At 37.9% G+C, this 18,970-nt stretch overlaps 1 non-coding gene across 1 annotated transcript; it reads left to right on the top strand.

Moving 5' to 3' along the window:
* Nucleotides 1-811: 811 nt before the first annotated feature.
* Nucleotides 812-884, top strand: TRNAV-UAC (transfer RNA valine (anticodon UAC)). The gene has a single exon. It is a non-coding gene; the product is annotated as a tRNA-Val (tRNA).
* The last annotated feature ends 18,086 nt before the right edge of the window (nucleotides 885-18,970 follow it).

Below are 18,970 nucleotides of genomic sequence, written 5' to 3'. Positions count from 1 at the left end.
TGTCTGTCGGTCTGTCTGTATGTGTGTGTGTGTGTGTCTGTCTGTCTGTCCGTTGTTACACCCACGTGACCGCGTTCGCAGTTTGCGTATCGGAGCAAACGTGTTCCCAATTTCCGGACCGCATTGACAGTTCACAGAAATTTGGAAAATTGTATTTCTCTCCGTTGGCTACTCTATACTTGAGTTCTCACACCACCATGTTTGGTCTTCGTCCATCCCATTTGAACACCAGTCTGGTACTTTTCTGGCTTCCACCACCACCATCTTCTATTCTTTGTCAATCCCACATTGACACCAGTCCGCACTTACACAGGCTTCTAACACCACCATCCACTGGTCTTCCGTCTATTCCATATAGACACCAATCTGTATCATTGGCTTCTAACACCACCATCCACTGGTCTTCCGTCTATTCCACATAGACACCAATCTGTATCATTGGCTTCTAACACCACCATCCACTGGTCTTCCGTCTATTCTACAGGGCCGGTAGGCCCTTGTAGATATGACTTGATACTCTTTTGTAACGTTAAATCAAAATTCACATGCTTTTACCAATTTTCCTATGGAGATTAACATGGGGTTTTTCGTGATATTTAACCACCTCTAACTGAAAAACTAGAGCGAAGTTACTTTTCGGAATACTCTTAATTTAACAATTAAGTATTCAGGGTGTGCGATCGGCTAGTCTAATCAGAAACAATTAAGTCTAAGTATGTTAATTTTAGTTAATTACAGAAGTACTTGTTTCGACCATCGTGATTGGACATAATAATAATGCTAGAGCTCTTCGAAAACTCAAAATAACCAAGTATCTATGGTGTAGTGGTTATCACGTCCGCTTTACACTCGGAAGGTCCCAGGTTCGAGCCCTGGTAGATACATGACTTGACTATCGTTATTGGACACAATAATAAGCTAGATCTCTTCGAAAACTCAGAATAACCAAGTATTCATTGTGTAGTGGTTATCACGTCCGCTTTACACGCGGAAGGTCCCGGGTTCGAGCCCTGGTAGATACATGTTTTGACCATCGTGATTGGACATAATAATAAGCTAGATCTCTTAGGAATCTCAGTATTACCAGGTATGTGTAGTGTAGTGGTTATCTCGTCCGCCTAACACGCGGAAGGTGCAACGTTTGGGCCCTGCTAGATACATGTTTTGACCATCGTAATTGGACATAATAATAAGCGGTAAAGAAAACATAATTACTCAAAATTTAATTACATTAAGACTGAAGCGACAGATATTATATAAAAACGTCTTGGTTTGGACCAAGGCCGAAAAAACAAACGATATGTGTGAGGTTTATCAATTGACTGAAGTTTCAGATATTGAAAGTTTTTCTAGTTATTTTTATACACTCAATCCTTAATCAATATTTAATTCAATCAACTGATTTTACTGTTAATCGACCTAGTCCCTCTAAATTAATTGAAAAAATTACATATCTACGCTTTTTCAAGAACAATTACATTTTCCGAAAACATTTTATCATGAAATTAATTATTTTGAAGGGATTTCGTGTCGATACTCACTAACTTGTGAGCATCTTGACCGACATAGTTTTAATTGTTGCTGGCTTGACAAATTTTCAAGTTTGCACCAAAAGAAGTTTAAATCTGTTTTAAGTTGTTGATAAGACTGTCGTTTAGAGTGAATGTCGTCTACTTAAGACAAAGCAACAAACTTTATCCTGTGTGGTAAAGGGTAAAGATCACATAAACAGAAATACATCTCAGACTTGTTATATTCATTTCCCGCGGAAATAATATGGTTAAACAAATCATTCATTACTAGTTATGCCAAGAAGGTCACATTTAACTCCGACACCCCCTCCCTTCCTCTATTTTCCCAATATATGGCATTTTATAATCACAAGTGGTTTCAGTGTATGGGTCATCTGAGCCGTCGCAACACACTCAGCCAATATTACCATAGACTGAGTTATGACCAAGAAATTCTTAAGTACGGAAAAGGAAGTTCCAGTGCAACTTTACCATCAAAGAGGCGACAATAGAAATGTAGCATTTCGATATACGAAATTAAATGTATAAATTCGCGCAACACCCTTGTTTGGCATCCACGATCAAATATTTACATTTTCCATTCGAGTTATGCCAAAGTTCGCTTGCTTGTTTTGGACATCCAGTAGAACATTTCAAATATTCAATACTGTATCCTCAACATGATAAATTAATTTCACGATAGAATGTTTTCGGAAAATGTAATTGTTCTTGAAAAAGCATAGATATGTAATTTTTTCAATTAATTTAGAGGGACTAGGTCGATTAACAGTAAAATCAGTTGATTGAATTAAATATTGATTAAGGATTGAGTGTATAAAAATAACTAGAAAAAATTTCAATATCTGAAACTTCAGTCAATTGATAAACCTCACACATATCGTTTGTTTTTTCGGCCTTGGTCCAAACCAAGACGTTTTTATATAATTCCACATAGACACCAATCTGTATCATTGGCTTCTACTCCATTATCATCGTTTGGTTTTAGGATATACGCGGCGATCAGCTAGGGTTACGAGAAACGTCTAGCCTCCCTAAGGTGGGATCGGCCACCAAAGGTTTTCGCAATTGCGCTTTTTCCTTACTATTATAATGGAAACGAATCGTATATATACCCCAAAATTTGAAGAAAGCGGGCAAGAGGGGTACCCTTCACTTTAAACGTTAATATTAGAAACGTTTGAGAAGATAATAGTTATAACTTTATTTTAAACGATTTAACTATTATTAATGTTAATAATTGAAGATTAAAATAATTAAAAATAATTATATTTATTTAAATATTAAAGATAATCTTGTTTCTCAACTCAAAATTAATACGGAAAGATTTAAAAAGCAGTCTATGTTTTTGTCTGTGTGTGTCCGTCCATTGTTACACTAGTGCGTCGCGTTAGCAGTTAGCCTTGTGTTGATGTGTTAAGAAATCATACAGAACCTTAATATTCCCTTTTTCCATAATATAAAGTGAATATGTGGAAGTATTTTTTGTAATTATGATGCATTTAGTACTTTTGTAGCTTTAAAGCTCTGTTTCATTTTGATATTCCAAAGATTTATTTTAATATTGTTATTTGAAATGGCTGTTTATATATTGCGTAAGCTATACTACATCTGTATATAGAATAATCCTTGGTTAAGTAATTTCATGAAGAAAACTAAGACCTAGACTCAGGCGCGTATAACAAGTATTATCCGCAATAGGCTTAGTGAAACAAAGAGTAAATAATTGAGACCTGAGGTGAAGTAAACTTTTGGCTTTGATTTTCGTGTCTGAAATGAACAGACATCAACGGTTCAGAGTGAGCCGAATGTTAAATACACTCTTAAATAATAATAATAAGGATAGTAAAAGGGCTAATGGTAAACGGCTAGTAACTACAGACTTACTATTCTCTTTATGGTGCGCATTGACTATTAGTGCGTCTAGCTACAATTTAGCTTTGGTGTTATTTAACGTTAACATTCATGTTGGCAAACTAAGAATATTGTTGAGGTGAGACGAGACGATAGTGTTTACACTGCAAACCAGTTGTGAATGTAGCTTTCAGAATAAAGGGTAAACAGCTGAAGCGTAGACTTCATTTCCTGTTCTTTTCCCCATTGACTGATTTCCATGTGTCCAAGATTTATCCTTATTGGATGTAAAATGTCGTCTGCTTTACTGTACATTCGCTATGTTTGGAATACTGCTTCAATATTTCGTAAATTTTTACTTCAAAAAAGTGAAATAATTCCATATCTAGGTAAATACGTTTGTAGTAGTAGACCTCTTGACACGGAGAGGTAATATTTTGGTTTTCCCAACTTGTTAAGCGTTTATAATGATTACTGTCTACACCTACACTAATCTTACACAAACAAGGAGTATAAATCCACTAGTGGAAGCGGTGTTTTTATTGAAAATATATATTTTTAAGCGTTTACCATGATTACGCTCTACAGCTACACTAATCTTACACAAACAAGGAGTACTATAAACCCACTACTGGAAGCGGTATTTTTATTCAAACGTAAAACAATTTCGCTTAAGTTTATCATCTCTAGGCATCGTTAAAAATGTCTCTATCACTCCTAGGTAACTGTATGCACAGGAGTTTACGACATTGTAACTCAAATTCATCTGATTATGTTTTAACAAGGTTAAATCTAACTGGGAGTAAGATGAAAGAAGTAGAAGCTAATCTGTCTTAGGAAATATGAAATTTTATCTTAACAGTTCGTTAAATCATAAGTTTATAACGAAAAAACGCGGAAGGGGAAAACGAGCAGACAACAGCGATTTTTGGGGGTAGAAGGTTAAGAGCGCCATCTGTCGTCCGTGCCAAAGTTGAACTTCCTCTCGAAACACAATGAGAAAGTGGATAAAATAATGCCATCAGCTATTTAACTGCGTCGATATATTTAACGACTTGACCCATGACATGCGCTTAACACTAGCTTTTATGAATCCTATTTAATGTTGGATGCTAGGAAACTTGGTAGACGTAACAGTCTGTACTAGTACCCAAGCATCTTTCAATAAACGCCTGGCAACATTGTGGTACGCATGGTACAACTAAAAACTAGGATGTGTATTTATCTTTGAACTCACTCCAAGCCTTTAAGCCCTCATTACAGAGGATTTTAAACACTATCGTAATTCCTAGTGTCTCGAATCTCTACGTTCCTGTCCATTATGAACAGTGCTGAGAGAATGATACATCAGAAAGAGCCATTCAAATCGAATTGCCAAAAATATTATCCATATTTTCATTTCATATAACAGAGAAAACAAATTATTACGGTTCTGAGAGGAGCTTCCCATTTTGGTTGTTGTTCTCAAAAATATATTGCAATGCACTGGCCTTGTTGGATATAGGAGACAATGAAGGAAATATATCACAATGCGTGGGCCTTGATAGATACAGGACGCAATGTAGGAAATATAACGCAATGCACGGGCCTTGATAGATATAGGAGGCAATGATTTAACGACTTCGTTACTTGGGTTTATCTTTAATATTTAAATAAATATAGTTATTTTTAATTATTTTAATCGCCAGTAAATAACTTTAAAAATAGTTAAATCGTTTAAAATAAAGTTGTTCGTATTATCTTTCGAAACTTTGCTAATATTGACGTTTAAAGTGAAGGGTACCCCTCTTGCCCGCTTTTTTCAAATTTTGGGGTATATATACGATTCGTTTCCATTATAATAATAGATAAAAACGCATTCGCGTGAACCGATGGTGGAAGCCCTGCCATTGGGAGGCTAGACGTTTCTCGTAACCCTAGCCGATCGCCGCGTATATCTTGAAACCAATAATAGATAAAAACGCATTCGCGTGAACCGATGGTGGAAGCCCTGCCATTGGGAGGCTAAACGTTTCTCGTAACCCTAGCCGATCGCCGCGTATATCTTGAAACCAAACGATGACGAAGGAAAAGAAGCCAGAATGGACTGACTCGCGTCCATGTGGAAAGGACAAAGACCTCAAGATGGTGGTGCATAGAAGCTGGTGTCAATGTGGAATTGACGAAGAACAGAAGATGGTGATGCATAGAAGCAGGTGTCAATGTGTAATTGACGAAGAACAGAAGATGGTGGTGCATAGAAGCTGGTGTCAAGGTGAAATTGACGAAGAACAGAAGATGGTGGTGCATAGAAGCTGGTGTCAAGGTGAAATTGACGAAGAACAGAAGATGGTTGTGCTTGGAAGCTAGCAAGTACAGAGTAGTGTCCATGTGGAGTGGACGAAAACCAAAGCTGGTGGTGTTGGAACTCAAGTAGAATAGCCAGAAGAGACAAACCCAAATTTCCGTGAACTGTCAATGCAGTCCGGAAATTGGGAACACGTTTGCTCCGATACGCAAACTGCGAACGCGGTCACGTGGGGTCTGACAGACAGACACACAGACAGACAGACACACAGACAAACAGACACGGCCGGTTTAATACCTCTCCGTGACGTCATCGTCACTCGGAGAGGTAAAAGCAGCGACTACCTGTATTATATTAAGGCTTGTTAGAGGTTTTTCTGGATAACAGCATTAAACAATCAAAAACATGGTGAAAACTATTGTTTTTTTGACATTAGTTTCTCAGTGTGCAGTCGTTGTGTTTTTCCGAGACATATTGAGACATCATGTCAGCGAGAGTTTTGTTAAAACGTCTGTGAGGCCATTAGTTCGAGGATGGTACGCTGTAGTTGTTTTATGTTTTACGCTAAAAAGAAGAGTGATTTCTTTCAAAAGGTTGTTTAAGAATTCTTTTTCTCTGTCTGTTATGAATTCTTTTGGGGTTCCGAATTTTAAAAATAGGTTTTTCATGAAAAAAGATGCTGCCTCCTACGCCGTTCCCCTTGGGACCGCGGCCGCTACTACCGTCTTCGTACAATAGTCCGTGCAGACGAATATGTGCTTGTTCCCACTAGTAGACTCGGGAAAGGAGCCAAGCTTATCTATTCCGCATCTTTCAAAGGGTTTGGTTGTTGGCGGGATTGATTGAAGGAATCGCCTCGGCGAAATGGATATATTTTTTGAGAGTTGCATGGTATGCAGGAACTAACGTAGTTTGATATCTGATTTAGCATTTAGGCCAAAAGAAGCGTTGTCTTATTTTTTCCCATGTGCGGTGGAAGCCTAAGTGGCCTGCGGTGACGTCATCGTGTAGTGCGTGTAGGATTTCCTTCCTGATTTCTTTTGGGGCAACCATTACTAGTTTGAACCCGTCTTCGGTCTTTACGTGGCGATGAAGGATGTTACCTAGGATTTCGTAGCATTTTGCCATTTTCTTAACATCTTTAGAAGGCGAAGAATCGGGGCTTTCTAGGCAATTCATTATCTTTGAAAAAACGGGGTCCTTTGGTTGAAGGTTACGGATATTGAAATTTCGGAAACGCTTCAGTGTTTCGGCTTGGTGTACTGCGGCAATCAGGATAGGTATTTCTTCCTTGGGGGCTGGATCGAGGGGAGCTCGTGACAGTGCGTCAGCATCCATATGTTTGCGTCCATTCTTATGGGTTATCAGAACATCGTATTCTTGTAATTGCAGGGCCCAACGGGCCAGCCTCGCATTTGGGTTATTTACAGATTTTATATAGCAGAGGGCTTGATGGTCTGTTACGACCTTGAAGGGTCGTCCATAAAGGTATGGTCGAAATTTCTGGGTGCCGTATATTTTCGCAAGGCATTCTCTCTCAGTAGGGCTGTAGTTTTGTTCAGCTTTGTTCAATAGGCGACTAGTGTATCCAATTACATGCTCACGCCCATCTCGTCTTTATTTCAAGATGGCACCGATGCCGTATGCGGAAGCATCGCTATGTAATTCAAAGGGTTCTTCAAATACGAGATGAGAGAGAATCGGTGATGAAATTAGACGTTCTCTTAGCGTTTGAAACGCGTCTTCTGATTCGGGGGTCCATTCAAAAAGTGAGTCTTTTGTGGTAAGGTCTGAGAGAGGTTTTGCGAAGGATGAAAAGTTATGGATAAATCGACGATAATATCCAGCGAGTCCCAAAAAGCGTTGTATTTCCTTGACGTTGTTTGGTCTAGGAAATTTCTCCCTCTTCGTCGATCACGTGTCCCAGGTAGCGAATTCTGGTTTTAGCGAAGGAGCATTTCTCTGGTTTTATTTTTAGTTCTGCCGTTTGGAGGCATTTAAAGACGTTTTCCAAATGGTGTAAGTGTTCATCAAAAGTACGAGAAAAGATAATGATGTCGTCTAAATAGGCGAGGGCTACTTTCCAAGTACTTTGTGCATAAGACGTTGGAAAGTACTGGGAGCGTTGCATAGCCCCATTTCCAGTACGTTAAACTCATATTGGCCATCGGGGGTGATGAAAGCGGTTTTTTCTTTGTCATCCTCGTGTAACTCGCCTTGAAAATAGCCTTGAGCCAAATCAAGCGTTGTGAAAAGGTTTGATCCGTAAAGACGATTCAGCGTATCGTCAATGCGCGGCAAGGGATGGACATCTTTCTTGGTTACTGAGTTTAATTTCCGCCAGTCTACGCAGAATCTTATATCCCCGTCCTTCTTTTTGACCATTATTACTGGAGCGGCCCAGGGCGAACAAGACATGGATCATTTTGTCTACTTATTTTTTGAGAGTATCTCGTTCCGTGATAGATTTACGATAAGGTTGGGATCTGACTGGTGATGCGGCCACCGTGTTGATTCGGTGTCGGACCAATCACGTTCGTCCGAGATCTCCGTTGTGACGGGATAAAACCGTGTGATATTTTCGAAGTATGCTTTTTAAGGATGATAATTGCGGCTCGTTTTAAGGTGGTCTCCGAAATCCAAGTTATCAGGCAGGGATTAATCCAGGCTAAAGGTCTCGTCAATGTAGTTAATGTCAAGAACCGAGTTTTTTCAGGTAGAATTATGGGTTGTTTACCGAGATTTTCGACTCGCAGAACGCGTTTACCCTCGTTGAAAGCGGTTAAGGTTTCACAAACTAAAAGTTTATATCGGTCAGCGGTGTCGCGGGATTGTTCTACAAGTAGAGTTAAGTCGTCGTGCTTGCACGTAACGTCCAATACCATTTCTGATTCAGGTGGTATCACATTATCCTGTGCCAGCCTTATTTGTACTGGACCTTCAATAGTAGGTGTATTTGCAAAGTAAAGGAGTTCGTTCTGAATTAGAACCGTAGATTCTCCAAAGTCTATTATGATTTTATTGTTCATGCAAAATTCTAGTCCGAGTAGTAGGTCATACGCGAAGTCTTCAATCACGTAAACGTCAATTATTTGTGTGGACTGCCCGAGCTGGACAGATGTGTGAGTTTTCCCCAGAGGTTTAATGTTCTGACCATTGGCGACTCGGAACACGATATCGGTTGCTGGGCTGACGGTCAGCCCCAGGGATGCGGCTTTTTCTCGACTTATTATGTTTTTTACGCTTCCCGTATCAAAAATAATGTTGACCGGGTGATGAGAAATGTCTAATGATGCTGAAAGTTGAACTAACTGATGTGTATGGAACGCCAATCGTGTTACATGCAACACAAATCAACGCATTAAAATTTAAAATCAACGCGACAAAAATTTTTTGTCGCGTTAAAATTTATAACCAACCAAATCCACGGATATTTTTGATAAAAATATTTCAACGAATCATATTACGGAAATCAGAAGGGAGTGGCAAGGCTTTGGTCCCATTGAACCAGGGTTGGCACGCTGGTATCCAGTCCGGTTTTATCCACCTGGATTAAACCGGTTTAAACCACGATGAAAAATCCAGTGGATTTTTCAAAAAAAAATAATAATAGAGTACAGCGCAGGCACCAAAAAGTGAGATGGAAGGAAACGTTTGACCCACATGTCTTTACCTCTTTATTTCATCGAAATGGTCGATTCCCATACATTGTGGGTTAGTTTGACGTGCCCTCCTCCCACTGCCCCACCCGAAACTCGTGAGACTGAGTTGATTTTTTCGCAACGCTATATTGTTGGGTCGGACCGCGCATTTAGAAAAATCTTTATCAGACGCTACCCTAATGAAGATCACAAAAAAGCCTACCCGGGCCCGACCCTGCCCTATTGAAGATAATAAAAATGTCTACCCGTGTAAACGATATGATAACCCTACCCTACCCGACCCGACCAGCAAAACATTTTAAGTAATTTTCTCACCCAACCCGATATGGGTCGGGTTGGATTGAAAAATCCCGATTTAATCAGGGGCCCTACTCATCTCTAAGGGAAATGTCTATAGTTATATCAACTTTTATGTACAATAAAAATGATTCTCAATTAGACGGCCTAGCAGAAATCAACTAGCGCACTAAATGTAAAAAAGAAGTGCTAAAATTAAGCACTAGAGAGTAGTTTAAAAAAAGCCAGATAAATCCAATAAAATCCGGTTTAAACCAGCAAAAAACCATACCAGTGGCTTTTTCAAGAAAAATCCGGATTTTTGCCAACCCTGCATTGAACCGAATTCCCGTTCGACAGAAGGGTTTTTTTGGGTCCCATTCGACCGAACGTAGCCAAAGGTGCGATTTTATTATAGTCCCATTGGACCGAAATTCTATTGGACTGGAAGAAGACATACAGTGTGGTTTTGCATTAAATATATTTTTAATTTCACAACTTATTATTGTTAAAATAAATGTGAGTTGAAAATGTATTACTGCACTCCTCACCTCACCTACCCTACCCTAGCCTAACCTAACCTAACCTAACCTAACCCAACCCAACCTTGTTTGGAGGTAAAAAGATTATTTATATGAGTATTAAAACAATTTATTAGCAATAATAGAAATATTTTGGAAAAGATGTCAGATAATTAATTGGAGAATATTTTGGAAAAGGTGGCAGCTAATTAATAGGAGAATATTTTGGAAAAGGTGGCAGCTAATTAATAGGAAAATCTTTTGGAAAAGGTGGCAGCTAATTAATAGGAGAATATTTTGGAAAAGGTGGCAGCTAATTAATAGGAAAATCTTTTGGAAAAGGTGGCAGCTAATTAATAGGAGAATATTTTAGAAAAGGTGGTAGCTAATTAAAAGGAGAATATTTTGGAAAATGTGGCAGCTAATTAGTAGGAGAATGTTTTGGAAAAGGTTGCAGCTAATTAATAGGAGAATATTTTGAAAAAGGTGGGAGCTAATTAATAGGAAAATCTTTTGGAAAAGGTGGCAGCTAATTAATAAGAGAATGTTTTGGAAAAGGTGGTAGCTATTTAATGGGAGAATATTTTGGAAAAGGTGGTAGCTAATTAAAAGGAGCATATTTTGGATAAGGTGTCAACGTTTTATTCGAACCAAACCAAACCTAACCTAACCTAACCTAAGCTAACCTAAGCTAACCTAAGCTAACCTAACCTAACCCACCCGATACCAAAATATTAAAATTTTAATTTAAAATTTAAAGACATTGATGGAACTACCATTAAGACTGCACTTCATTTTAAGCACAATTTGTTTATTAATTCTATATATCTCTTGCCTTGAAAGGAATGAAAGTGAGCGTTAATATTATTAATATACCTTTCGGAGATTCGAACCAACAACCTATCGCTTTGCAGTCCAACTTCGTATCCACTACACCACCGAATCGCTGACGGCTACAGTGTTTCAAGTTATATTCATGTATTTTTTAGGGGCATATTCGGACGATTGGGATTTCGGTCCATCGGGACTATAGCCATTGGGCTGGAAATCTAAAATCATTGCGGGATATTCGGTCGAATGGGATTTCGGTCCATTGGGAATTCGGTTGAAAGGAACGATACCGTGGCAAGGGCATGTCCTTAAATTTTAACGCGACAAAATCATTTTAACACCTTGAAAATATTTTAACGCGATGAAATCGTCTCGTCGCGTTGATTTTCATTTTAACGCGACAAAATCGTGTCGTTCATCTTCGATGGTTTTCTATTGGCTCAACCTTTGTCCAATACCCAGAAACATCTGCCCAAAGGGAGTTGTTTAATGATCTTCACTAACATAATTGATCCATTACCAGTTTCACGACGTTAAATCTAGTATATCATTGGTCTAAATTTTCGTCGCGTCAAAATATTTTCAACGCGTCAAAATCATGTAGCATGTGACACGATTGGCGAGTTTGTCGCGTCAAAAATGAAATTCAACGCGACAAAAAAACGAATTCATCGCGTCAAATTATTTTCAACGCGTCAAAATCATGTTGCATGTGACACGATTGGCGAGTTTGTCGCGGCAAAAATGAAATTCAACGCGACAAAAACCGAATTCATCGCGTCAAAATCATGTAGTATGCGACACGATTGGCGAGTTTGTCGTGTCAAAAATGAAATTCAACGCGACAAAAAACCGAATTCATCGCCTCAAAATATTTTCAACGCGTCAAAATCATGTTGCATGTGACACGATTGGCGAACTTGTCGCGTCAAAAATGAAATTCAACGCGACAAAAAACCGAATTCATCGCGTCAAAATATTTTCAACGCGTCAAAATCATGCTGCATGTGACACGATTGGCGAGTTTGTCGCGTCAAAAATGAGATTCAACGCGACAAAAAACCGAATTCATCGCGTCAAAATATTTTTAACGCGACAAAATCATGTAGCATGTGACACGATTGGCGAGTTAACGCGTTGAAATTCATGTCGTTCGGAGCTGAACACCGGTAATTCACCGATCCCTATTTTATACGCAACCACGGGCTACGGTTCTTAATTCAGAGCGTTTCCGAACACACTTCTTTTTATTCTAACGATTCAGCAATAGGAGAGTCTCTCAACAATGAATCGTCTCTCAACTTGGCATCGGCTCTAAACGAGGCATCGTCTTCAAACAAAGAATCGTTTTTAAAGGAAGCATCATCTCTAAATGATGAACTTATCAATCATCCATCATTAATGTTAGAAGAGTATACATTTCAAAATGTTAATACCGAAGAATGTGAAATCCAAACTAGGCAAAGTTCAGGGAATTATTCTAGAGAAACTCAAACTGACTTTGAAATGTGTAATGTTACTGTGCAAACTGAAGCTAATGTAATGGATTTTTGTGTACAGACTGGCCCCAATTTAAGTGAATTTTCCTCGCAAACAGAAGTTAAAAATTTTACTACTACTTTTTCACAAACATTAATAAGAGTTTGTGATAGATTTGAATTGGAGGCTTTAGAAATGGAGCTAAAAGAGTGTGGAGAAGTAATAGACACTTTAAACTCCCAACTGAAAGAATCATCGGGAAGGATAAGCAGCAGTTTGGGGCTGAAAAACAAAGACGAAGAAATAGATATGTTAAAATTCTATCCCTGTTATTTTCGTGACGACTGTGAGAAAGTTTTATTTTTTACTGGGCTCACCTCTTTTGAGTATCTTGTAGATATTGTAGATGAGATTGAACCACATCTCTTTAAAAACTCAAAGTTAACATTCTTTCAGCAATTTATCATGACCGTTACAAAACTTAGATTAGCTTCGTCCAACAAAGAGCTGAAATATAGATTTAACATTTCTGAAGCTACGGTTGGAAGAATTTTCTATAATAGCCTTAATGCATTATAAAACCGTTTATATCGGTTTGTTAAATGGCCTGATAGGGATGAGTTACAGGCTACTATGCCAATATGTTTTTGTCAAAAATTTGGTAAAAAATGTGCCGTCATTATAGATGGTTTTGAGGTATTTTCCGATAAACCGTCAAGTGTTAGAGCTCGCGCTGAAACATGGTCCAATTATAAGTACCACAATACGGTAAAATTTCAAATTGGGGAGCTCCACAAGGGTCGATTAGCTTCATTTCTAAAGGGTGGGGTGGTAAAGTAAGTGATAAATATTTAACAGATAGCTCAGGCATGTTAGAAAAGTTAATTCCAGGTGACCTTGTTCTTGCAAATAGAGGGTTTGATATCGATGATTCGGTAGGATTTTATTGCGCTACAATTAAATACCCTGCATTTACTAAAGCAAGAAACAACTAGACCCCCTTGACGTGGAAGCTACTAGAAAATTAGCAAATGTGCGAATACATGTAGAAAGGGTCATAGGCCAATTGAGACAAAAATATCAAATTTTACATACAACCATTCCAACTGAATTTCTATGACATGCTCCAAACGAAAATGAAGCAACTATTGACAAAATTGCCTTCGTTTGTTGCGCTTTAAATTATTTAACTCCCTCGGTCGTACCCATAGAATAAAACATTTTTGACTCGCAGACTCAGTTATTTATTGAAAACCTTTGAACTCTGTGATCTTTTAAATACATTTGAGCTATCACGCCAGATAGTTCAATTAAAATGAGGTATTAATGAAAATCACAATTTTTTGACTAAAATGTTATCACATTTTTGATTTTAAAATAGGAATCACATTTTTGATTTTAAAATAGGAATCACATTTTTGATTTTAAAATAGGAATCACATTTTTGATTTTAAAATAGGAATCACATTTTTGATTTTAAAATAGGAATCACATTTTTGATTTTAAAATAGTAATCACATTAGGAAATAAACAAGTTCTTATCACAGTAATTAATATTTTCTTACATCTTCAATCTCCTTGTTTTCAAAACTTTTTTCCCACTAGCACAACACTGTTTACATTGCCATTTTCCCTTGGGGATTGTCTTCATATTTAGGCAGTCTGTGTGAAACCACTTGATTGGGCAGGTTGGAGCTTCACAAAAAAAATCATTGTTCCAGATTCCGCCTGTTGACAATAACAAAAAAGCTCCTCACTTTCATCACTTGATGATGTGGCTCTGCTAGATCGTTTTTTGCTGCCTGGAGCTAGGACTGTAGTCATCGAGGAAGTCGATAAGCGATTTGTTTTCGTATAGTTTCCTTTATCACTTGCGTTTAAGTTTCCTTTTTTACTTGGAGATAGGATATTTTTAGGAACATTTACTTTGAATACCAAGGAAGATGCCTCGTTCTCTTTTACTACGACTTGTTTTCCTCCAGTCCTCGTTTTTTGTCGCTTTTCATTCTCTTTTAAGGATGGGTCATTCGTATACTATTTCCAAACCAACTGGGGTAAAATTGCCATCTTAAAGAAAGCTTCTGCTTTTTTAGTTTCCACATCCCAAAATTCCTTATCTGGATATATTCTTTCGATATTAAAGTCTACAGTCGTCCAGACACAAAAATCAGCATACTCTTTGTTTGTTATAAAAATCTGTGTTTGCACTTGAGCATAATATGGGTGGTTTTGTTTGAGCTTCAAATTTCGACCCAGAAAATATTGGGGGTTGTCCACACCTTCCTTAACTGACTTATCTTTTATAGAAAAATGGCACTTGACTTCTACAACACCCATACCGCAGCAACTGCAACTCACAAACCCATCAGGCGAAGCTCCTAGGTGGGGGTACAGTGTGTTTAGGCAGAGGCCCGCTTTTTCATATTTTACATCAGAATGCGTCTTTTGCATTTATTTTACGTAATCTTGAATCATCATTTCTTCATGCTCGGTACCCCAGGTTGTTGCTTGTGACTTAAATTTGTTGGATTCAGGGTAACATATTGTATTTATCAGAGAAATGGATGGCTTTTCTGGATTACTATGGCACGCACGGCAAAAGTTCGAGGCTGTTATCCTACCTGCTCGGAACTATTCCAGGTTTTACTTTGACTCTGCAATTTTGATCCTTTCTCAACTTTTTGAGCTTGTTCTAAAGTGAACCCAATGCTTATAGTTTCACAGTGATGCACTAACTCATTTAGTGGCAAAGATACTGCATTTGCATCAAATATTTCACTTAGCACAAGTGGATAGTCAGGGCTTAGAGCTTTCGGGACATGGTCACTTTTGTATTTTGCACTCTTAATCCCATGACTGAATAATTTGTCTGCTAATTTATAGTGACTTTCTTTCGTAGCTCGTTCGACAAATTTCTGAATTAGAATGCATGACGGTTCTTCTGTGCTTGAAGTACACTGAGTTTTTTTTGCGGCTAAGGCTGACTCCACATTTAGTTCACATACTGACCCATATACTACTTTCTTCATTGAACGAACAGCCCAATATGCCTTTTTACCAGTCACGGTTACCTTCTCCGGAGATCAACTCAGTAATTAATGAAAAACAATAACGAGGCTATGTGGGAACATGACTCATCTAAACCAGCCATACAAGTGCAATGGCCACATTCAATTTTACCATTTGGTTGAGCAATAACCCAAGGTTTTAATGGGGTCTCATTTAATCGTTGAGAATGTAAAACCTTGAAACGGATGTATGAATTAGTGCAATGAATGTAAAAAAGATATAAGAGCTAGAGAGATACTCACAGTGGCTTTAACAAAAACATGGTCGGAAAACTGCTTTAGTAAAACGTCCCTGACAAAACCACTTATAAAATTATTATAAGAGCCCAAGTTCTTATAGTTTTTAAGCTTTTCCTTGGTGTATGGGGATATTCCATCGATTAAATAATTGTAAATATCTCCATAACTTATATTTGGAAGAACTTCTAAAGTTTCTATTGAAACATCAGGTTTCACTTGACAGAAGTCTTTTACTTTAAGAACATAAGGGTCTAAAATATTAATAAATTTGAGTTTTTCTTCATATCTTAATTTTACGTTAATAGATAAAGATTTAAAGTATTCAGATCGGTCCATATTCATTATTCAACCCTTTTATCAATGACCATTTGCGTCAAAACTGCCCCCAAAATGGCAAGAGCTTGTAAAAAGACCAAAGACAAGATAAAAAACTAAGCTTGCTAGTCCTTTATTAGCACTATACTCCTTGCTTTTTCAAGCATAAGCAGACGACAAATATGAACTGAAATTACTCTATATACGATGGTACTCAAACAATACTAATCATCTTAGTTATGTTAGAAAATAAAAATAACATTTTATCAGAAATATATATATAAACAATCGCATCATAGGAAATTATTCGTAATTACCCTTTTACAAAATGTATTTTAAAAAACTTGAGAACAGCTTCCTTAAACGCTCATTATATGATTCTTATGAAAACCGTGAGAGATCTTATGCAATTAGTGGCCGAGATCTTATGCAATTAGTGGCCCTTTCTAAAAACCTAAAAACCCCAAGTCATGTGACTTAACATACCAGGTTGAACGAAAAGATGGAAAGCTGACCAGATATAAAAACTATCATCTACATAATATACCCGCCGGCCGTTACAAATCACTAAACCACATTGTGGAATTATGTTAGAAAATAAAAATTACATTTTATCAGAAATATATATATATAAACAATCACATCATAGGAAATTATTCGTAATTACCCTTTTACAAAATGTATTTGAAAAAACTTGAGAATAGCTTCCTTAAACGCTCATTACATGATTCTTATGAAAACCGTGAGAGATCTTATGCAATTAGTGGCCCTTTCTAAAAACCTAAAAACCCCAAGTCATGTGAGTTAACGTACCAGGTTGAACGAAAAGATGGAAAGCTGACCAGATATGAAAACTATTATCTACATAATATACCCGCCGGCCGTTACAAATCACTAAACCACATTGTGGAAACTATCAATACTTCCAAATTATGCGAAAAAACAGCTTCTTTATTTCATATTAATGAGACGACAGGGCATGTAAAACTAAAAACCGATGCCATTGGAGATACCAAAATTATCTTCAAAACACACGAATCATTAGCTGCGATTTTGGGTTACAGAAACCCTCTCAATATACAATAGCCCAGGACTTTTAGGGTTTGACCTAGAACATTTGAACATAAAGATGAAAATTGGTACATGTGTTGTTTTTGACCCAACAAAAAATATACTAAAAGTCCCCTGCTGTAGAGCGCGAGCTTTCGCCGCCATCTTGGAAAATGGCCGCCGGGAATTACAGCTACAATGTATTCCACGTTCTACTTAAAAAATTATGAAAATTGGTACACATAATGATTGGATCCACATGAACATCATGGAAAAATTTTACAGCTCTGTGTTCAATAGTTTGGTCGCCATATTAGAAAATGGCCGCCGTGAATGCTAGGTACAGAATATTTCACCATGTTGTTGGAAAATTATGAAAATTGATAGGTATTATAATGAGAGCTGTGTGAACCTCATACTAAAATATTGAAGCCATTTGTCAGATAGTTTGGCCGCCATGTTGGAAAATGGCCGCCATCAATGTCATTTAGATACTGTATATGGTTCAAAAATTATAAAAATTGGTAATAATTATGATGAAGACCGTTTAAACATCATACTTGAATATTGAAGACGTGCTACTGTTAGTTTGGGCGCCATCTTCGAAAATGACTTCTGGAAATGCTAAATATATTTCAAATATGTAAATCTTTTTGAAATTCCTATTTTGAATAGATGATTTTTATTAACGTAATAAACAACAAAAAATAGATATCTCGAAGTTGAAATTATCGACGCCATCTTTAAAAATGGCCACACGAAAATTATTGCCCTAAATTCTGAAAGAAAGAAAAGTTATTCAAAGCTGTTATTCTCAACATGTTGATTAGAGAATATTCTTTAATATAGGGTTTATATATTCTAGTGTTGTTTAAGATTAGATTTTAGACAAATCTCTAACATTTCATTCATATACATCGTCATACTGAAGATTTTTCATAATAATTGCATGTCAGAACCCTTGATTAGGCGCTACACTTAGCTGGGGGCCTTATCAGCGCCCCTCCCCATCATATTCCAAATTGAACCAGCGGAACCGCCGTCATGGCACACGGGAGCAGCCAGTGGGACCGACAAACGCCACTTGAGCAGGTGACAGAAGCTGGACACCGTCAACGTCGATCCCAGTCGTAAGGTGGTCGGTGACAGGGAAGGATTAAGGCAGCAGAAGACTCGAGGAGACGGGGGAGTTCTCTCCAAGCACAACAGTGCCATACGGCCCAAACAAATAGTGTATACGCGACCCCTAGAGGGTTGCCAATAGCGGGGGCGAGCCAAGACAACACCTGGGCGTGGGCGAAGCGGCCGGGAAAAACCTTCACGGATTGGGATAAGGAACGCTCTGAACCAAGGGCGAACCCAAGGAACTCCCGAACCGTCACACCGAACTCAGGCCCCCTCCGCAACGACTAGTCCTTTGAGTTAAAAAGGTTAAAAGAACACTTCTTTCATTTACGTGCTGTAACTGGGTTTGGTTATGATAAGGCGTGGTTTAAAGTAATGACAGATAATCAACATTTTACTAATTTGTTGGGCTTTTTTAATGACCATATTGCATCTAAGGAAGCCATTGCTGCCGAAGAGAGACTTCTTTTCGCTTTTCTTAGGGTGATAATTGACGCGTCCAAGCTTCAACTATGTAGATATTAGACGTATAATGGAACCATTGCCACACATACTGTCAAGTCCTCATTTGATCTCGCTAAGTTTCATCCAACAACAGACGCCGCAAAACTGCATTTTTTCCGAGCGTATCTTCAAGTCCAACAATAGCTGGGAAACGATTTAATCCCGAACAGTGAGGATAGGTTCGCGATCGCGAAAGTCGAAGACCCATTTACACCATTCTCCTTCCGGC

Source organism: Phalangium opilio, unplaced genomic scaffold (assembly GCF_054372755.1).
Source record: "Phalangium opilio isolate 3A_F unplaced genomic scaffold, DU_Popi_V2 ptg000387l_1, whole genome shotgun sequence".
In the NCBI taxonomy this organism is placed as follows: domain Eukaryota; kingdom Metazoa; phylum Arthropoda; class Arachnida; order Opiliones; family Phalangiidae; genus Phalangium; species Phalangium opilio.
The sequence above is the reverse complement of the archived record's forward strand: the minus strand, read 5'-3'. Positions and strand labels throughout refer to the sequence as shown.